We start from the raw sequence: 23,097 nt of genomic DNA, 5'->3' as shown, positions 1-23,097 counted from the left end.
TAAAAGTTCTGCTAAACAACTAGTGAAAATAAAGAGTTCTGACCCCTTCAGACTGACTCTTAAGTCCCTGATGAATTCATGCAAAATATTTTAGTGTTATGAGCAACAAAACAAAAAAAAATTTATCATGAGAAACACGCAGCTGGATCACAGCCCTGACCAGCATGCTTCTTACCTCTCTAAACCCAATCAAAACAGTGCCAAAGAGTAAGATAACCACCACCCTTTTAAGTAATTGGCCCTCGCCTCCCCTACGCAGAAACACCCTGCATCCATGTTATTTAGTGCACCTCTCTGCCATCTACCTGGATAGCAGCCTGTGATGTGTAGTGCACTCCTGATCAGTTCAGGGGCACCCTAGATTTCTTAACTCTATGGTGCAAGTCCAGGAAATCACAGCCTGGCTTGTCACAGAACCTTTGAAGTCTCTGGTTCAGTCCTTCCACTGGACTGAGAACCAGGTGGCCATGATTAGTTCCAGGGTCAGTGGTGCAAATTGAGAGTTATGTTGAAACTCCGTGTGCAAGGATGGTCTTGTCAGCTTTCTTTTTCAGTCGCTGGTATGACCCAAGTATGTTATTGTAGCCCAGACTATAGGTATTGTTTGTTCTGCATGCGACACAATCTGTGGTTAGTTGCACTCCGTTCCCTCAGTGGCTGCCAGAATAGTATCTTCAACATGTTGAATAAGGCCCACAGACACCTGGTATTCTTTCCTGTCACTTGCTTCATTTCCTTAAGAGGTACTATTATTCACTGTACATCTGAACTGCCCCCTCTTGACATGGGATGAAACAGATGAAGTGTGTTCCCTGGGCTCAGTTTCAGTGCAACACAGCACCTCGAACTTGTTGGTTAGGGGAATCAGTCTAACAACCAGAGTCCACCCTGTTCCGACATGCCGCTCACTGTCAAGTAAATGAGTAATGATAGACCCCCTACTTCCTGAAGAGGGAAAAGGATCCAAAGGAGAGGATAGTATTTGAGGTACCTTTGGTACCGGTACTGTCGGTTCACGATTCTTGGGAGCTCTTCACACACACAGATTTGCAGCAGTTGCGAATCATTTGCAAGTTATCAGGGTGATTTTTAGCTGCTTATGAACATCGACCAACTCGTCCCCGTGTTCAAAAATAGCACTCACAGTGCAACTGCGTTATGGCTGGTGCAGTGTATTACAGGACTGTGAACAAATAACTTTAAACAAAACCTGCTGACTGTCTTCCATTCTGTTGAGCTAAAAAATTGCCAATTTCCTATTTCTGTTAAGGCATCAGAAAAAATTTTGATAAAAAATACTAGTTCCGTAAAACTTCCCGAGGTTACTTATGGTCATCAACAAATTTGAAATAAAGTTAATACATGATAAATGTAGATAATATATACTCCTCTTGAAGGGAACCCTAGATGTAACATAATGTTAGTCACAATATCTGAATGCCAATTTACTACAGACAGGATTAAGCACAGGGAAATAGTAACTTCAGAAAATTCTCAAAAATATATGTTTATTTGCATTTATATAAAACGAAATTCAATGCGATCTATTCTTTGGTAGTAAATATTAATCGCAAACAATGTTTTTATACAAAATAAGTTATCCATAATACTTGTACTGGTAACTTGAAAATTTTTTCAAAAATATAGCTTCATAAGTATCTGAAAGTTCTTGAAAATAAACTGTGTCTTGTGTAATTATACAATGAAGTTAGAGGACTATGGTTTTGAATGTGGATAGGCATACCAACCTCAAAAATTTTAAAAGAGCACAAATAAGTTTAAGCCTATAATTGAAAATAACAGTACTTTACTGCAAATGTTTGAAATTCTGCAATACAAACCAGTATTGATATAATTGATGAGATTATGCAAAAGTGACATGAACAGTAAAATGTTGCAAATTTGAGAATATCAAATCAGCACACAAATCTGGCATATGCGGTCTCACACACAGACGTTCAGATCACATATTTACTTCAAACTTTGCGCACCTTCAATAGTTTATCAGGTCAACATAATGTGCAAGTAGAAAGACATACTACTCAAACATTTTTTAGAAAATCTCACGTTTTATGAATCAGTGATTTACTGGTGCATTGTGACCCTGAGCACAAGCTGGCGGCTGTTGTGTGGTAAGTGTTCAGACTTTGTAATAAGTGGCGTAATGGATCAAGACCTTCTCATATTTTTTAATTTATATTTTTTTCTACACTAGTCATGTTATTTCATGTATATTCTATTTGAAAGGTAATAAGATGAAAAGATACGCATATTTGCATTAACTTTTATTGAATTTTCATTATAAAAATAAATAGTATGCGACTTTTATTTTTATAGGCAAGTTAAAAATTTTATCGACTGCCTTCAAACATGTTCATATTTGACTGACAGTGAACGAGAATTGCTTCTCTTGAAGATGCTATTAAAATACTTTCAATTGTACATCACCGATTTTGGCACGAATATTTGCAAAAATGTTCCATTACAAGTCGTTTACCAAATTGTCAGAAAAAAAGAGAAATTTCAGTATGCCAGCGAGCTTTGTTTTTCTTAGAAACTCTGAAGATTCCTTTTCCACACAGGAAAACTGCATTCATTTGACAAAGAAGATGCTGTTTCGCTTTGTTTCCCATGTCTGTGTGAAAAATATCATCCTGCAACTCATAATGTTGAAAGCACATAAAACTATTAATCAATACATTACCCTCATATTCTGGCACATTTTAACCCCGTATTATTGAATAAAGTTATTTACACTTTTATTTATTGTGATTTACTTGGGCTTCCAAGCCTGTACCTCATCATTGAACCTGTCTGCAGTTCGAAGTATCCACGTGAAAAGTTGTTCTCTGTACCTTACCTGATCGCTGGTATAAGGGATTTCAGAAGTCATGACAAGCATACATTTTCAGGAAAACTGTATTTGGTCATTGGTTCTCAATAATTATAATATTTGTTGTGATTATAAAAATTAATAAGCAACCAAATAACACTGGAAATTCAATAAAAGTTCATGTGAATACTCCTGTCTTTTCATTGTATTACCATTCAAGTGTAATATGTATGAAATAATATGACCTCTAGTGCTGGGAAAAATAAAAATTGAGAGGGAGAGCGCGCAGGACTCAATGCATTAGTCCAATGATTAGAGCTTGAACTTAACCACACTGATGTGTGAAACACTCTTGCAGGTTTTTCCTAAATAGTACTTCGTGCTCGTTATGTTGTCCTAATGGACTACTAAAAGAGTACAAAGTTTGAAGTAAATCCGTGATCCAAACGTCGTAACGTCCCTTTGTTAGCTGATCCTGACAAAAATTTCTACACTGCTATGCTGAAGATGATCAGTGCAACATTAGTTTCTCAGTGAAAGTCACGAAAATATGCACCACCGACAAAGCACACCTTTTGTTTGGAGCATTTAAATTGCAATTGTTATAACACTTGGTGGTCTTATCAGAAATAAACTTTTCATGGTGGCATTTTTGTCATTCATACACTTTTGACTAACTTGCTTTGTTGTTGTTGTTGTTGTCCTCAGTCCTGAGACTGGTTTGATGCAGCTCTCCATGCTACTCTATCCTGTGCAAGCTTCATCATCTCCCAGTACCTACTACAACCTACATCCTTCTGAATTTGCTTAGTGTATTCATCTCTTGGTCTCCCTCTACGATTTTTACCCTCCACGCTGCCCTCCAATACTAAATTTGTGATCCCTTGATGCCTCAGAATGTGTCCTATCAACCGGTCCCTTCTTCTAGTCAAGTTGTGCCACAAACTCCTCTTCTCCCCTATTCTATTCAATACTTCACCATTAGTTTTGTGATCTACCCATCTAATCTTCAGCATTCTTCTGTAGCACCACATTTCGAAAGCTTCTATTCTCTTCTTGTCCAAACTATTTATCGTCCACATTTCACATCCATACATGGCTACACTCCATACAAATACTTTCAGAAAAGACTTCCTGACACTTAAATCTATACTCAATGTTAACAAATTTCTCTTCTTCAGAAACGCTTTCCTTGCCATTGCCAGTCTACATTTTATATCCTCTCTACTTCGACCATCATCGGTTATTTTACTCCCTAAATAGCAAAACTCCTTTACTACTTTAAATCTCTCATTTCCTGATCTAATTCCCTCAGCATCACCCGACTTAATTCGTCTACGTTCCATTATCCTCGTTTTGCTTTTGTTGATGTTCATCTTATATACTCCTCTCAAGACACTGTCCATTCCATTCAACTGCTCTTCCAAGTCCTTTGCTGTCTCTGATACAATTACAATGTCATCGGCGAACCTCAAAGTTTTTATTTCCTCTCCATGGATTTTAATACCTACTCCGAATTTTTCTTTTGTTTCCTTTACTGCTTGCTCAATATACAGATTGAATAACATTGGGGAGAGGCTACTTGCTGTACAAGTTAAAAATTTGTGTCCTACTTTGTCAGGCTAGCTGATACTAGTTGCTCTGAAAAGTGCAATTTTGGAGTTTATCTCATTGAGTTTTTCTCATTTTGGAGTTTCTCTCATTGAGACATCGCTAGTAACTATGAGACATCACTAGAAACTGTAGCCACACTGTTTGCTACTTATAGCATTGTATGGGTGCACCCAGTACTTTATTTATTTATTTATTTTTTGAGCCTTAAGCAAGAAGCCACAATGTCTCTTCAAAAGAGCCCATGATTGCAACAGAAACAGAAATGAGATTTTGTGAGAGCGCCTTGCTTGTCATATCATCCCATTGGGAACAAAACAAGAATGCCACAGCAATAAATGTTACTCACTTGACATTTATTGCTACATGTTGTATCGTGTGTCATATCATCTCTCTGAATGGCGCAGTAGTTAATTTTAACGCAGTTGGTTTTTTCACTGGCATTAGTAATAGGATTTTCATCCTAACTATCCTATTGACAGGTGATTGCGTGACAGCTTCAAGCTCTGGTTGAATTACAGAAAAAAATGAAAAAGTATAATTTTGAAATCTTGTAGAGAAAAAAACAATTTGGGTCAGTAGTCTGTTGCAAATTGATTGTAATAACAAACGTGTTAAAAGCCTAAATTCTTTGGCTGTGCATTTTTACTCGCAGAGAAAGCTAATATTAAACATACAATCAAGAAATGTAACAGCATTTGTGGAACAATAATTGGGAAAGAATGTTGAAATTTTAAGGCAATGGTGGTATCACTAGGCATGCATTATTGTGAAACATCTTTCTTTACTAGAAAGGAAAGGAAAGGTATAATCTTGGTCTCAGAAATTTATCATTTTACTGATTGTGGTGTAGTGAGAAGATACAGATTACATAATGAAGCTGTGTTAATTTAATAAGTTTTACTGTGTAAATTAGAAAATAAATGGAATATCATTAGAATCGAAGTTTCATACAGTGCCAATGAGTGATGCATGTTTACAAAGATCAGTGTAAATACCAGCCTGTTGTTTCCACAGACTAGGGATACCAAAAACCAACAGTGAATGGGGTTGCAATAGTTTGGGTGGCCTGATATTTGAAATTGGCAATGAAGATTTTAGATTTTCATGTATCTCAATTTGCCCCGAGTACTCTGTTCACATTGTACGGTTCTCTCTCACACATTTCTACAAGCTTTGTTCAGTGTTTCACAAGTTTTTTGATTCCGTTGGAAAAAAGTTTTTTGTTTGCACCTGTAGCAAATTTTACCACATCAATGACTTCGGCACTGGTTACAAATGTTCTTCCCCTGATTGCTTCCTTCAATGATCCAAACATATGGAAATCACTTGAAGCCAGGTCTGGAATGTATGGAGGGTGTTCCAGCAATTAGAATCCCACCTCCTTTATTGTTTCGGTCGTCCATTTGGCAGAAGTGACTGAGTGTTAACTTGCTGCAGGATGACGTCTTTTCATTTTCCACCACATTTGCATCGGATTGCATGTTTCAGTTTAATTTGCAACACATCACAATAGTTCTCACTGTTCACAGTTTCACCTCTTGGGGTGAAATTAATGGCCACCACATATTCCATGTCCAGGAATAGTGTTAGCGTAATCGTACCAGCTGATGGTTGACATTTAAATTTCTTAACTTCTGGTGATGGGTGTTTCAAAGCCATGCTTGCAGCCTTGCTTTCTGCTTCATGACAATGCACACGCATTTCGTCTACAGTAATGATTTGATATAAAAATCCATCTCTCTCACGATGATAATGGGCTAGACGTTTACAAGAGATGTCCATCTTTTGCGCCTACCTTCTGTGCCTACCTTGTGCACACATTCCAAAAATTTAGTCCGTGTGCGATGAAATATGCTGAACAATGATGGATATGTGAAATATTGGCCCAGTATCACACCCTCGATGACTTCCAAATTATCCTCAGTTGTTGTCAGAGGCCTGCCTGATCTCTTCTTGTCACGCAAAGTAGTTCTTACCTGTTTGAAGTGCTCTATCTATTTATAGATTTTGCTTCATGATAAACAGCTGTCACCATACTGTGCTTGCATTCAACGAATAATTTCCACAGGCTTAACACCTTTTGAAAACAAAAAGTGAATACTCCCCTTATTTCCTCTTTAGTGCGGATTGACAGAGGAGCTGCCATGTTTGACGGTCTGCTACAATACAACAACTAACACGGGAATAAGAGTGATGGGAGAATGATATGTTGTGTAAAATTGTTGCAGATGACAGCAGAAGTCCCTCTACTTTTTGACTTTCCCTCTTGTTTGACCTGTGGAATCATATGAGTTTGTAACTTGCTGTTTCCTTACACACCTAAGTATCCTTTTTGCTGTATTCAAGTGGCTCATATTACATTTTGAACAATATTGTGACAACTTTGGCACAGAGAAAGCTATCTCTGGTAGAGTCCTCCATGAAAGCTAAATGAGTTGACCATTGAGCTCACTTCTCATTAAGGAAATTTTGTTCGATTTCCATTGGGTCATGGCTCTCTTAGCATTGTGAAGTATAAACCTGTCAAGTAGTTGATTAATATACTCAATCTCGCTAACTCGGTTCGCATCTGCACCCAACAATCGCAGCCCTGTCCATACTAAAGTCCGTGGAAAACTGAACTATGCAGATAAATGGACTATCAGCACATGCTGCGCAACTCTACTGTAGACCCAGATGAAAATGCACGAACTGTGCCTAGTAATACACAGATACTCAAAAGCCTAACTACTGAAGCATTCAGGTGGAATTAAATAATTTGCCCCTGATTAGGAGCTTGTAATATGTCACAAAATCAGTTTACTTTCTGACACAAATGAAAACGCGGACAACTGTGGCTATTAGATATTAAATTTACATGGAGAAACTCAAGAAACTACACTATTAAAGCACACAGATGATATAATAATATTCACTCCTGGCTAGGAACTCATAAATATCACAAAAGCGGTTACTTCCCTGTTTCTGCATCTGTCTCGGTCGGCTGCTACTGCCTGAGTGAGTTACTCGGTACATAGAAACACAGCAGAGGAAAGGAAATAAATTACTAACCTGACTATAGCAGATGCTGAAGTTGACCACCATTCACCTCTTGGCACTTTTGGTCTCTGTTTAGCAAGTTGCTCAAGGTGCATCGAAGCTGAACTGCTGCAGTTGCATTCCAAATGTTGTGTTGCAGGTCGTGAAGACTAAGAGGGTTGCTGCGATTCATCATACATGTGAGGGCTTCCCACACAAAGCAATTGTACACTTGACAGATCAGGTGACCTGAGCGGCCAGCTAGGACCGCTACCAGACTGTCTTCTGCTAACAACTGTCATGCAGAAAGATTGTGCAAATTTGCTCCAAGGTTTGGCTGATTGTATGGGTAGTTGCTCCATCCTGTCGGAAGTAACTGTAGGTCTTTTTCTCCTCTGTTAGTGCTGCCACAAATAGTTTCAAAATTTGGGCCATGTAATGTACTGAAGTCAGCATCTGATGAAAGAAGATGGAACCAATAATACAGCATGCAGACACTTACCACGCAATGGTGTTTTGTGAAAGCTATTTGGATTCTTCGGTGCCCAGAACCTATGATTCTGTGAGTTGACAATCAGTCGGGTGAAAAGGCTTCATCAGACGTAAAGAACAGATCCATGTCCAAGCCATTCATTGTTATCTCCGAGAACAGCCACTCACAAAACAGGAGGCACTGAGGAGCATATGCTGGTTTTAATGCATGAACAACTGACACTAAGTACGGATGCAGGTGGAGGTCCATGTGGAGTATTTGTCCCCATGATCGATGTGATATGTCGGTCTCTTGTTACAGACATTTCGTGGATTTGGTAGAACTCGAAGCATTTTCTGGCGAACTGCAGCCAAATTTTCTGGTGTGTGGGCATGTTTCAGAATGTTTTTTAACCTGTTCTTGGACTAAATGTTGCATGGCACTCTGTGCTGGCTCTTTGACACTTCTCAGCAATCAACTGACTGCACCATTTCCACAACTTTGTCATCACAACAAACACCTGCTGCTCCACTGTGAGTACCATTGTCCTTGTACTGCTCCACTCACACCAACACACCCGGTGTGGATCCCATGGCAGGTGTACACGTGGTGTGTGTGTGTGTGTGTGTGTGTGTGTGTGTGTGTGTGTGTGTCACAGGGTGTGGTTATGCATTCATTCACATCTAACAGTATCCACTTGTCTGGGCCAATTCTTCAAATTATTCCTTCTTTTTTGTTAAGAAGTGCACAAATATGTATCTGCTTGCATCATTCAAGATTCTCATTAAATATATATTGCCTGCCAAACTTGGTACATCAGTAGATCCAATGACATCTCAGTAGATCCCACGAGATCACTGTGGACAAGTTCTAAAGTGACTGTTTGTTCCTTCGAATCTGGTGATACAGTTTTGGAAACAGTCTTAATGTCAATTTACCTTCCACACAGTCTTCACGCACATTTATTTTATCCTTTTCGCAATCTGATCCCAGAACTGATTCCTATTTCATCATGTTATTTGATTGTACTCTTCCTAATGTACATCATTCAGTGATGTTGGAATATCAACATCCGACATATCTGTTGTCTGCCCATGGCTTTGTATTTATGTTGAGTTCTTATGAGTTATCTTCCAGAGTCATTGTAGATCTTGCAACCGTCTTTATCGAAAATAATCTTTCTATTGTTTGCAGTGAGCTGGGACACACAAAATTTTGTGCTCGATCTCGGGCACAGATAGTGTATTCTTAACTACAAATTCTTTAGGTAACGTTTGTCATTAACAATCTTTGCCCTTACCGTATCGTTCTCTGTGGCTTCTATTTTTCTGCATTCACCTGTAGTTGTGTCTTCAGTTAAAATATTTATCATTTTTATCAGCAGCTGAAAAATAATTTTCATCTGGAACCATGTGATGAATTGCCCCAGATCCACTATTCAGTTACCATTATTCATTGTAAGTGTACCACAGGAAGCATTCGTACCGACAGCACCTAATTTATTTTGATATTTTTAAAATTTTTCATTTTTAGGATGGTTATGTGACCAACTTTGTGGCAATTGCAACAAATAAGTTTGTGTGTGTTGCTTCTTCCTTCGTTAGTTCAGTAAGTGGTATTTTTCAGTGCCTTTGATTACCAGTATTAGCTTTCAAGGACACTACAAAATGTTCAACTACATTATATTAAATATATGTAGCTTTTTCAGCTAGCAGTTGCATTTTAATTGTAGCACACTTAAAATCATTATTTGGCTAATTGCACAAAGCTGTAGCTACTGCATCCCTTCATCTGGAAGTCTTCATAGAATGGTCATTGCTAAACCTCAGTCTTCTGTTTTGTTACCAGTGTTCACTAGATCCAGTACAATTTTGTTCATCAGTCCTAGATAATTTTCTATATAAATTTTGTCTCAGTTGCACAGTGCGAAATTTGCTATCCTTTAGCACATATAATTGTTATGTTCTTTCCCATACTGTTTTTGGATATGTCAGATATTGTATAAACATTTGCTGTTCATTGCATATGGAAAGTACAGTTTTTGGTAGTGAATTACTGTGATATGACACACACACCTTTTCATCAGCAATTTATGCAGCTTCGAGGTTCCATATCACCATCTCAATTACAATCCACAAATCAGAATCTATTAGAAACAAAATGGAGTGAATTACACTTCCTGACTGTATCAAATGAAAATTATTCTTAGTGCTGTGTCTGTCCTCGGTCGTTTCTGTATATTTCACTAATTGTCTTACAAACAATTGAAAATTCATCTACATCTACGTTTATACTCCGCAAGCCACCCAACGGTGTGTGGCGGAGGGCAATTTACGTGCCATTGTCATTACCTCCCTTTCCTGCTCCACTCACGTATGGTTTGCGGGATGAACGACTGCTGGAAAGCCTCCATGCATGCTCGAATCTCTCTAATTTTACATTCGTGATCTCCTCGGGAGGTATAAGTAGGGGGAAGCAGTATATTCAATACCTCATCCAGAAACACACCCTCTCGAAACCTGGACAGCAAGCTACACCGCGATGCATAGCACCTCTCTTGCAGAGTCTGCCACTTGAGTTTGCTAAACATCTCTGTAACGCTATCACGCTTACCAAATAACCCTGTGACGAAACGCGCCGCTCTTCTTTGGATCTTCTCTATCTCCTCTGTCAACCTGACCTGGTACGGATCTCACACTGATGAGCAATACTCAAGTATAGGCCAAACAAGCATTTTGTAAGCCACCTCCTTTGTTGATGAACTACATTTTCTAAGGACTCTCCCAATGAATCTCAACCTGGCACCCACCTTACTAACAATTAATTTTATATGATCATTCCACTTCAAATCGTTCCGCACGCATACTCCCAGATATTTTACAGAAGTAACTGCTACCAGTGTTCGTCCCGCTATCATATAATCAAACAATAAAGGATCCTTTTTTCTGTGTATTCGTAATATATTACATTTGTCTATGTTAAGGGTCAGTTGCCACTCCCTGCACCAAGTGCCTATCCGCTGCAGATCTTCCTGCATTTCGCTGCAATTTTCTAATGCTGCAACTTCTCTGTATACTACAGCATCATCCGCAAAAAGCCGCATGGAACTTCCAACACTATCTACTAGGTCATTTAAATATATTGTGAAAATCAATGGTCCCATAACACTCCCCTGTGGTATGCCTGAGGTTACTTTAACGTCTGTAGACGTCTCTCCATTGAGAACAACATGCTGTTTTCTGTTTGCTAAAAACTCTTCAATCGAGCCACACAGCTGGTCTGATATTCCGTAGGCTCTTACTTTGTTTGTCAGGCGACAGTGCGGAACTGTATCGAACGCCTTTTGGAAGTCAAGGAAAATGGCATCTACCTGGGAGCCTGTATCTAATATTTTCTGGGTCTCATGAACAAATAAAGCGAGTTGCGTCTCACACGATTGCTGTTGCCGGAATCCATGTTGATTCCTGCAGAGTAGATTCTGGGTTTTCAGAAATGACATGATACGCAAGCAAAAAACATGTTCTAAAATTCTACAACGGATCGATATCGGAGATAAAGGCCTATAGTGTTGCGCATCTGATCGAAGACCCTTCTTGAAAACTGGGACTACGTGTGCTCTTTTCCAGTTGTTTGGAACCTTCCGTTCCTCTAGAGACTTGCGGTACACGGCTGTTAGAAGGGGGGCAAGTTCTTTCGCGTACTCTGTGTAGAATCGAATTGGTATCCTGTCAGGTCCAGTGGACTTCCCTCTGTTGAGTGATTTCAGTTGCTTTTCTATTCCTTGGACACTTATTTCGATGTCAGCCATTTTTTCGTTTGTGCGAGGATTTAGAGAAGGAACTGCAGTGCGGTCTTCCTCTGTGAAATAGCTTTGGAAAAAGGTGTTTAGTATTTCAGCTTTACGTGTGTCATCCTCTGTTTCAATGCCATCATTCCAGAGTGTCTGCATATGCTGTTTCGATCCACTTGCTGATTTAACGTAAGACCACAACTTCCTAGGATTTTCTGTCAAGTCGGTACATAGAATTTTATTTTCGAATTCACTGAACGCTTCCCACGTAGCCCTCCTTACGCTAACTTTATTGTTTAGCTTCTGTTTGTCTGAGAGGTTTTGGTTGCGTATAAACTTGCAGTGAAGCTCTCTTTGCTTTCGCAGTAGTTTCCTAACTTTGTTGTTGAACCACGGTGGGTTTTTTCCCATCCCTCACAGTTTTACTCGGCACGTACCTGTCTAAAACGCATTTTACCATTGCCTTGAACTTTTTCCATAAACACTGTCAGTTTCGGAACAGAAATTTTCGTTTTGATCTGTTAGGTAGTCTGAAATCTGCCTCCTATTACTCTTGCTAAACAGATAAACCTTCCTCCCTTTTTTTTGTATTCCTATTTACTTCCATATTTGGGGTGCTGCAACGGCCTTATGATCACTGATTCCCTGTTCTGCGCTCACAGAGTCGAAAAGTTCGGGTCTGTTTGTTATCAGTAGGTCCAAGATGTTATCTCCACGAGTTGGTTCTCTGTTTAATTGCTCGAGGTAATTTTCAGATAGTGCACTCAGTATAATGTCACTCGATGCTCTGTCCGTACCACCTGTCCTAAACATCTGTGTGTCCCAGTCTGTATCTGGTAAATTGAAATCTCCAGCTAAGACTATAACATCCTGAGGAAATTTATGTGAAATGTGTTCCAGATTTTCTCTCAGTTGTTCTGCCACTAATGCTGCTGAGTCGGGAGGTCGGTAAAAGGAGCCAATTATTAACCTAGCTCGGTTGTTGAGTGTAACCTCCACCCATAATAATTCACAGGAAGTATCCACTTCTATTTCACTACAGGATAAACTACTACTAACAGCGACAAACACGCCACCACCAGTTGCATGCAATCTATCCTTTCTAAACACCGTCTGTGCCTGTGTAAAAATGTCGGCAGAATTTATCTCTGGCTTCAGCCAGCTTTCCGTACCTATAAAGATTTCAGCTTCGGTGCTTTCTATCAGCGCTTGAAGTTCCGGTACTTTACCAATGCAGCTTCGACAGTTTACAATTACAATACCGACTGCTGCTTGGTCCGCGCATGTCCTGACTTTGCCCCGCACCCTTTGAGGCTGTTGCCCTTTCTATACTTGCCCAAGGCCATCTAACCTAAAAAACCGTCCAGTCCACGCCACACAGCCCCTGCTACCCGTGTAGCCAACTGCTGGGTGTAGTGGACTCCTGACCTATCCAGCGGAACCCGAAACCCCATCACCCTATGGCGCAAGTCGAGGAATCTGCAGCCCACACATTGCAGAACTGTCTCAGCCTCTGATTCAGACCCTCCACTCAGCTCAGTACCAAAGGTCGACGATGCTGCAGATGGTGAGCTCTTTCATCCTGCTAGTGAGACTGGCAGTCTTCAGCAAATCAGATAACCGCCGGAAGCCAGAGAGGATTTCCTCCGATCCATAGCGACACACATCATTGGTGACGACATGAGCGACCACCTGCAGATGGATGCACCCTGTACCCTTCATGGCATTCGGAAGGCTACTCACTGTAAACATGACACTTTGAGTTGCAGACAGGCACAATGGAAAGACTGTTACACATTGAGCTTTTGGCCAAAGCCTTCTTCAGCATATATATTTTCATTCACATAAGGAAGCATACCTCACACACACGACCACCCTCTCTGGCAGCTCGGACTGGAATGCTGCCCGAGATGGCAGCCATTTGTCTGTGGGTGAGCTTGTGTGTTTGAAATATATGCATACATCTGTCCTTTCCCTTATATTGTTGTTCTAACCTAGAGTCTTTTCATTTTATCGATTTACATTTTCATCTATTATTTATGTTCCACATCTTGTGTGAATTTTGTTTTATTTATAATCCCTTCTTTCATATAAATCTTCATGTGGGCTGTTATAACCATAATAAATATTTTAAAATTAATGTTGGTAATAAGATATATTTTGTCAAAGCAGATATGATGAGATTTGCAAAACTGAGCAAATGAGAAAGTTAATGGCATGCTTAAGATGATACTGCGAAGGATTAGAAATAAAAATTTAAAAGCACGATAGGATTCAAACTGACACCCTTCAGAATGAAGGGAAAGTATTTCAACTAGTACTCTACACCACTGCTCTGAATATCACTGTCATTTTTAATGCTGTGGTGTACCATGCAGAATTCTTTTTCATTGATTACTCGCAAGCAAACCTTGGGTGAAAGGCTGGATCATGTGCAATACCTGGGACCCTAACCTAAACCATAGTAGAGATAGTTTCAAGAGGGCGATTCCTCCCTTGGGGTCCTCTCCTTGATAGTATTGTGCCAACAATGTTGTACCCTGTATCTAATAACTGCTGTATCTTGTACCATTATCAAGGTAGTGTACTACACTCAAAATCATCAGTACACAAGAATATCCTTCCACTTGACATTCATTTGTGCTTTCCCATGAGAGTATATCAACAGAAATCTCCAGCTGTATGTAAAGTAACTTTTCTGTGGAAAATTGTGGTATTGTATCACATCACGTGTCATGACTTGTACTTTTGTAGTAAAAGCATCAATATGATTTGGAAATAAGAGCATGACAGAGAGTATTAGGTGCCTGTTGCTATTGCAGTAGGCACTTCAAAATATTTATTCACATTATTAAGTACCTTCAACATTTCGTGGCCCTGTCAGCAACCGTATAAATATTAATTTTAATAAGCAACAGCCTCAGTTGCACCGTTTACCTAGGTTTTAGTAGGGACAACCCAACCTTCTTCAGAGTAACAGTAATTACTGTTTGTCCATAGTGGACATCGTCAAGCTAAAACTACAAATCCATAAATTATGGGTACCAGTACAAGACTCATGGCTGCCGCATCGCGGTTGCGAAGTGGGGCCAAGGCAGTTTCAGATAAGTTTTACAGTCTGACGATAATTTATGGATTTGTAGTTTTATCTTGACGATGTCCACTAGGGACAAACAGTAGTTACTGTTATTCTGAAGAAGGTTGGGTTATGCCGACTGAAACTTGCATAAATTCTAGGTAAATGGTGCAAATGAGGCTGTTGATTGTTAAAATTAATCCACATTATTATACTGCATTGTTAATGTTTATTAATTTATGTAATTTTGTATTGTCATTCCACTCAGATTCTGTTAACTACACACACACACACACACACACACACACACACACACACACACACACACAATCAATAAACAGTAGCAAGGTATTTACATGTCTGGCAGTCTTTGAATGAGATACCAGTTTATTCATCTGTTATTTATGATATGTTGTTCTTATCTTTCTGACAATGGAATTGTACCATTTACAGGTGTGATGGTATACCTCAAACAACAGCAGCATGCTGGCAGTATATAACAACTTGGAACACAGAATGGTTGAGATGCTGCCCACAGGAAAGTTAGAGAGGAGGAAAAAAATTGATTTTAAATCATTCAGTGTTATTTAATAGGTAACTTAAGCCATTGAATTGTATATGTACAGAAGTTTCCAAAGTGGAAACTATATAAATAATTATCATTACATTGTCACTATAGGCTGTGAAGTGTTTGCCATCCAAATGTAATACATCACAAGATCATGTTATAAAAAAAATTGTAGAAGAGTATTTTTAATGGGAATTCCTTATGGTGGTTCATAAATTACCATTCTCCATGTCTCAAGTTGCCACTGTTTAGTCATAATGACTTGACTTGGAGGACTGATATGCATACGGCAAATGGCTACTCTTGTTTGTGTTTAATTTAATTTGTTGTGAGTTGGTTATATAAATTTTAAATTCATGACCTATATAAAATTAACCAAAGACACTTTTACATTAACTGGTGAATCAAATTGTGGATGTATTTTGGAGTTAAAGAATGCTTGCCATTTAATACTGACATTCAATCAAAGATAGAGCATTACCCATTCTATAAATATGACAACTATTAATGAATGTGGGATAGTATTACTGACTGTGCTTTAATATTTCATAATTGGTTATGTCAGCTTCTGCATATGTATCCTTGAACTTACATACTTTGTCTTTACTGTGTTTAGGAGCTGCTCTTTCCTCTGTAACAAAAGTGAAAGTCTCCTTGCAATAATCTGTAAATCAACTAACATTAATATGTATTGTATAAAAAGATTGTTCAGAAAAGTATCAAAACAACAAAGACTGCAGTACTACATCCAGGAAGGGCAATTCCCAGTACTGTCAATAGGCACAAATGTAGATCACAGCACTCAAAGCTTTTTGAACAGTAGGTACCTGTCATAAAAGTGTGTCCTTATAGCTTGGGATTTAAATGACCTGATAGGCCTCACCTTCCTTCATATTCAATTTAAACTCCCCAAGCAATATCTCTTTCCTGCACAAGGACAATTTCATTGGGGGGGGGGGGGGGGGGGGGGGGAGATAAGAATGCTGTGTCGTTTTTGGCAGTACTAGAAGTTGCACGTCTTGGAAGGTAAATACTGGCCAGCCTTTCTCATTCTGTGATTCACACACACACACACACACACTCACTCACTCACTTTATCCTAAATCAGCTAATTTAATTTTTGCGATTTTCCACTGTTTCACCAAAATTGACAGTTTATACTTTTTTTTTTTTTTTTTTTATTACACTACATATATGTACAAGCATGACAAGTGTGTGTACATTCATGCATATGTGCACAGAAAATGTTGGTGTTTTTTAATGTTTTAATCAATAAAATATGACATTCCACTCATTGTACAAGCTTCAAAATGCTATTTCCTTAATTTTTCCATGATTTGAATTTAAAATTTTGCATGTAGCTTTTCGTGAAAATGCTGAGCATTTTAATGTGTTCAATTAACACTTCTGTTGCAAAATCGGTGCAGCTGCACAGCTCTCCAGTGCAGCCCGTCAACGTGCGAATGCCGGCCGGTAACACTCTGAAACGGCAGGTACCGCTCGGAGCCGATGCTCCTAAGTACACCTGAGCTACAGGCTGACATCAAGACCTTGTAACATCTGTAGGATCATGTTCTGTACTGACTTAATGATGACACCTTAGATGCTTTACTTCAAATACGCTTCGATTGTATTGTGGTCATGTTTTAAAGTCTGTTTGCTGTCTAACACCTATAGGGGTCACAGGCATCATTCAAATGTTCGTGATTTGTTGATAATGTAACAATAAATACAATTCAAACAAGCAACAAATCCACTGCATTCAGGAAAAACTTGGATTCCAAAACTCAAATTCTTAAGAAGGAAATAAAGGAAACTGGATTCAATTGAAATTATATTTACTTCAAATGCGCATTTTTTAAGATTGACTCTGATAGAGGTCGTCAGTTTAGTAGCGGATCTTACCAGACAAAATTACAAAATTTTAACTAGAAACTTACAACAGTGAAAAATCCCTTATTATTATTATTATTATTATTATTATTATTGCCTCCCCTGGATGTCCTGGAGTGTATACACCCTGTGTACATACTTCACATATTTGTTGGATCTCTTCAGCTGTAATATATGGAGAACTCTGGAGCATGCCTTTATCCAGCAGCGAATGTTGAATGTCAGATGATTTTGTGTGTGTGTGTGTGTGTGTGTGTGTGAGAGAGAGAGAGAGAGAGAGAGAGAGAGAAATTTGTGTCTCTTCATATCTGCTTTGATATAAGAGACAGAATGGCTCCCCACTACTTACCTCCGATAATGTCAGTGCTGCCAATTCACACCTGAAATAACATACACTATCCTGGCTTTCAGAACTAATCATTCCTTCTGCTGCATCGTAGTTGTATAAGGCTTATTGAGGCAACTGGGGCTCTATAAAGGTGTGTTGCCCAAGTTACAGCTGTTGCTTGCAGTCATGGCTGAGCCTGCCCACTTTTGTTGCTCAGAAATATGGCTACTCTGTTGTAGCTGCTGTTGGTTCCCAAGGCGTCACTGCAGCTGCAGTGGGCATTTGGCAGCAGCATGGAGAGAAGCTTGACCAAATTGGATTTTTCTTTGAACTACGTAGATATTTTACCAAACAATAATGTTATTGTGGCTCTTCAATAAGAGGAAGAATATTAATATTGCGGCGGCATATGACGGTGGAGGTTGTTATAAGGGTAAGCACTAATTGAGATGCGTATAGCATGTGACGCGATCCTGTGCACACTGCGACGGGTACACGTACTTCGCACACGCCGATTGACAGAACTGAAGCACCTGCACCCTGAAATCTTTCTCGAACAATTTTACAGAAACTATTCAGTGAAAATATTTGATTTTGCCTTACTTGTAGCATTATATGTTATTGTCGTGGCGAAATGCCCATCACCTCGCTAATGGTCATATTTATTGTGATTATATACATATAATTTATTTTAGTAAGACACTACACAAAATTCGAAAAGTTGAAAAATAGAGGTCGCTATGATTACACCATACTGCTGCATATGAAATTTAGCTAATGTATCGAATTTTTGTTTGGACTTGGGAGGAATTCTCTGTCTGTCTCAGATCTCGAGAAAATGGATCCTATGTAGCGTATTCACTCCCAATCTCATGCCTGCGGGAATGAAATATTCACGACATCCCTCATATCTCCTAAACCGCTCGAGACATCGAAAAGATATTTTGGCAAATGCTGGCACCGAAGAAGAATCTTTTTCCACTTCATAACCACACTGAACTTTATCTATTGCAATATAACAGAAGTTGTACTTTCTATTTCATTTTTTTCATTCCAGTGACTGCAATTCTTTAAGTGTTACTGACAGCTAGTGAAACGAGAGTTTCCTGGTATGAAAATAAACGTGAAATTTCTTCTCTTATGTTACCACAGACAGACACAATGAGGTATTTTGTGAGCTACTGAGCTCTCTGGTCGCCAGTTACTTGTTTAATGAGACACACTGTTTCAGAATTCTCTCACAATAGCTGCTGCAAAAATGAGTTTGTGCAAATTATACTGTGTTTTGGCGAAACAAGTACAATTAAACCTGTCAACAAGAGACATGTGGCTGTTACATAAATGCTGATGCTTCTCCAAATGAGAAAAGGTTAATATTCACACAAAAATAAATCTGCAATTTTGGATGAATCCCATAACCCATCATATTTTTAACACTGAACGACTGGAATGGAAACTTACCATAAGATTTTATTCCTTTTCTTCATCTGAGCAGTATTAAAGTAATGACAAGCGTACCCTTCAGGCGGAATGACGTGCACATGTCAGACACTGGTTATTCACCTACAGCTTGCCAAACTGACAATGTGTGGTTCGCGAATAAAATAGTTGATATTGAGAAAAGTAAACAATTGACACATGGCACAACATAATGGTCAGTGTGTCACCAGCAATACATTTCAAAAAATTAAATACATTAAATCACCACACTCTTTCAGGATAGTAATAATACCAACCACTACTTCGTTTGTGTAGCCTGCTGTGTAATTAGTTTATTAACACTGACAGTGTGTATGCAACCACTGAAATGCTTTTTTCGTGTCACGATGAGCCGATTAAAATATCACTATTTTTGATGGCTTCTAGACTGTTTCCAGCTTGCAGTGGAAATGTGATGTCCACATGTACGTAAATTGCCTCTCATTACACCCGTATCCAAATAATGATAGTGAAACTTACGTACTTCATATCTTGGACGTTTTCTGCTTACCGGGAGCGCAAAGGGGTGATACCTGTGGAAATTACGCCTTTTCGACTTTTTGTAACAGATCGTGGAGATACATCTGCATAACAGGCAGCAAGTACATAACCTTGTTTTACTTTCCTGCCTCGCTTCTAGATCACATGATTTTATAGTATTCCTCACTTCCTTATTCACTACCATCACGATGAATCGTCTGTCCCTTCTTATGATCTGAAAACATTGTGGAGGCAGAAGATACAATTCCAGTGGCTAATGGCTCTTCAGTTATTTAATTGTGCATTGTTCTTGACAAAAGAATAAACAAAACAAGAAAGTATACAGATATATATGTAACGAAAACTATTATGTACTAACGAAATGAGATGGAGCACTTAAACAGTGAAAAACGAAACAGTATTAAGTGACAACAAAATTCAATATACCGTAAGGCTGTATTTTTCGGATAGGTAATACTTTGTGTGCCGATATGCAGCATGTTGAAAGGTTATACATGTTTTAGACTGCTCAGCGAATTTTTACTTGCGAAAAAGATATATCAAAGAATTTGCATTAAATTTTGCTTGAAAAGTTGAATCAGTGCAGCACCACACTCAAAATGGTGACTAGGGCTTTTGGCAAATCTATTATGGGTAAAACAACAATTTACAACTGATAACATTTCAAACAGGTTCGAGAAGACGCTGAAGATGACAACTGCCCTGGACGCCATCAATTACTGATGACAGCTTGGAAGACAAAGAAAATGGTTCTGGAAAATAATCAAATCACCAGCAGAACCCCCTTCCCAATGAACCATGGACCTTGCCATTTGTGGCCCTCAGCGATACAGATAGCTGCACCATAGGTGCAACAGAGGCCAGACAAAGGTGTGGTTCCTGAAGAGGGCAGCAGCCATTTCAGTAGTTGCAGGGGCAACAGTCTGGATGATTGACTGTGTTGTGAATTGGCAGGAGCCAATTCACGGAGTTTGGAGGAAGCCGAAAGGCACGCGATTAAGCTCACGCAGGCTGGCGTGAGGTCTGGAACAGGTCAGAGAAATAAGACTAGCAAAACAAGAGTAACTGGTAGAATACTTAACTTTAATCCATAATTGGTGAACATCTCTTGTTACTGTACAGCTTCATTAGATACATAGCAAAGGATAAATGGCACCTTGCTAGGACGTAGCTGAAGGCTATGCTAACTATCGTCTCGGCAAATGAGAGCGTATTTGTCAATGTAGCATCGCTAGCAAAGTCGGCTGTACAACTGGGGCGAGTGCTAGTACGTCTCTCTAGACCTGCCGTGTGGCGGCGCTCGGTCTGCCACCACTGACAGTGGCGACACGCGGGTCCGTCGTATACTAGCGGACCGCGGCCGATTTAAAAGCTACCACCTAGCAAGTGTGGTGTCTGGCGGTGACACCACAGACTGATCTGGCTTTGTAACATCAATCAAAACAGCCTTGCTGTGCTGGTACTGTGAACGGCTGTAAGTAAGGGGAAACTACAGCCGTAATTTTTTCCGAGGGCATGCAGCTTTACTGTATGGTTAAATGATGATGGTGTCCTCTTGGGTAAAATATTCCAGAGGTAAAATAGTCCCCCATTCGGATCTCCGGGCGGGGACTACTCAGGAGGACGTTGTTACCAGGAGAAAGAAAACTGGCGTTCTACAAGTTGGAGCGTGGAATGGCAGATCTCTTAATTGGGTAGGTAGGTTAGAAAATTTAAAAATGGAAATGGATAGGTTAAAGTTAGATATAGCGGGAATTATTCTTTCTATGTATTCGCAGCACATTACACTTGTCTACATTGAGATTCAATTGCCATTCCCTGCACCGTGTGTCAATTCATTGCAGATCCTCCTAAATTTCAGTAAAATTTTCCATTGTTACAACCTCTTGATGTACTACAGCATCATCTGCAAAAAGCCTCAGTGAACTTCCGATGTTATCCACTAGGTCATTTATGTATATTGTGAATAGAAATGGTCCTATGACACTCCCCTGCGGCACACCTGAAATCACTCTTACTTCGGAAGGCTTCTCTCCATTGAGAATGACATGCTGCATTCTGTTATGTAGGAACTCTTCAAAATCCAATCGCACAATTGGTCTGATAGTCCATATGCTCTTACTTTGTTCATTAAATGACTGTGGGAAACTTTGAACGCCTTGCAGAAGTCAAGAAACACAGCGTCTACCTGGGAACCCATGTCTATGACCCTCTTGAGTCTCGCGGACGAATAGTGTAAGCTGGGTTTCACATGATCATCTTTTTTGAAACCCATGCTGACTCCTACAGAGTAGATTTCTAGTCTCCAGAAAAGTCATTATACTCCAACATAATACGTGTTCCAAAATTCTACAACTGATCGAAGTTAGAGATATAGGTCTATAGTTCTGAGATATAGGTCTATAGTTCTGCACCATCTGTTCGACGTCCCTTCTTGAAAACGGGGATGACCTGTGCCCTTTTCCAATCCTTTGGAACGCTACGCTCTTCTAGAGACCTACGGTACACTGCTGCAAGAAGGGGGGCAAGTTCCTTCGCGTACTCTGTGTAAAATCGAACTGGTATCCCATCAGGACCAGCAAGCTTTCCTCTTTTGAGCGATTTTAATTGTTTTTCTATCCCTCTGTCATCTGTTTTGATATCTACCATTTTGTCATCTGTGCGACAATCTAGAGAAAGAACTACAGTGCAGTCTTCCTCTGTGAAACAGCTTTGGAAAAAGACATTTAGTATTTCGTCCTTTAGTCTGTCATCCTCTGTTTCAGTACCATTTTGGTCACAGAGTGTTTGGACATTTTGTTTTGATCCACCTACCACTTTGACATAAGACCAAAATTTCTTGGGATTTTCTGCCAAGTCAGTACATAGAACTTTACTTTCGAATTCATTGAACGCCTCTCGCATAGCCCTCCTCACACTACATTTCGCTTCGTGTAAATTTTTGTTTGTCTGATAGGCTTTGGCTATGTTTATGTTTGCTGTGAAGTTCCCTTTGCTTCCACAGCAGTTTTCTAACTCGGTTGTTGTACCACAGTGGCTCTTTACCATCTATTACGATCTTGCTTGGCACATATCTAATGCATATTGTAAGATGGTTCTGAACTTTGCCCACTGATACTCAACGCTATCTGTGCTTGAGACAAAACTTTTGTGTTGAGCCGTCAAGTACTCTGAAATCTGCTTTTGTCACTTTTGCCGAACAGAAAAATTTTCCTACCTTTTTTAATATTTCTATTTAAGGCTGAAATCATCGATGCAGTAACCGCTTTATGATCGCTGATTCCCTGTTCGGCGTTAACTGTTTCAAATAGTTCGGGTCTCTTTGTAACCAGAAGGTCTAATATGTTATCACCACGAGTCGGTTCTCTGTTTAACTGCACAAGGTAGTTTTCAGATAATGCACTTAAAAAAATTCACTGGATTCTTTGTCCTTGCCACCTGTTATAATCGTTTGAGTCTCCCAGTCTGTATGTGGTAAATTAAAATCCTCACTCAAAACTATAACATGATCAGGAAATCTAATAA

General features: G+C 39.4%; 1 protein-coding gene across 2 annotated transcripts in view; it reads left to right on the top strand.

Moving 5' to 3' along the window:
* Positions 1-15,346, top strand: part of LOC126190727 (peroxisomal membrane protein 11B) — a 95,715-nt gene extending 80,369 nt beyond the window's left edge. For both annotated transcript variants that reach the window (XR_007538281.1, XM_049931215.1), the window contains one exon: positions 15,257-15,346. The gene's annotated coding sequence lies outside the window, so the exon portion shown is untranslated. The remainder of the gene's footprint in view (positions 1-15,256) is intronic.
* The last annotated feature ends 7,751 nt before the right edge of the window (positions 15,347-23,097 follow it).

The sequence above is a fragment of the Schistocerca cancellata genome, chromosome 6 (assembly GCF_023864275.1).
Source record: "Schistocerca cancellata isolate TAMUIC-IGC-003103 chromosome 6, iqSchCanc2.1, whole genome shotgun sequence".
Taxonomy (NCBI): domain Eukaryota; kingdom Metazoa; phylum Arthropoda; class Insecta; order Orthoptera; family Acrididae; genus Schistocerca; species Schistocerca cancellata.
This window is presented reverse-complemented; position numbering and strand designations above follow the sequence as displayed.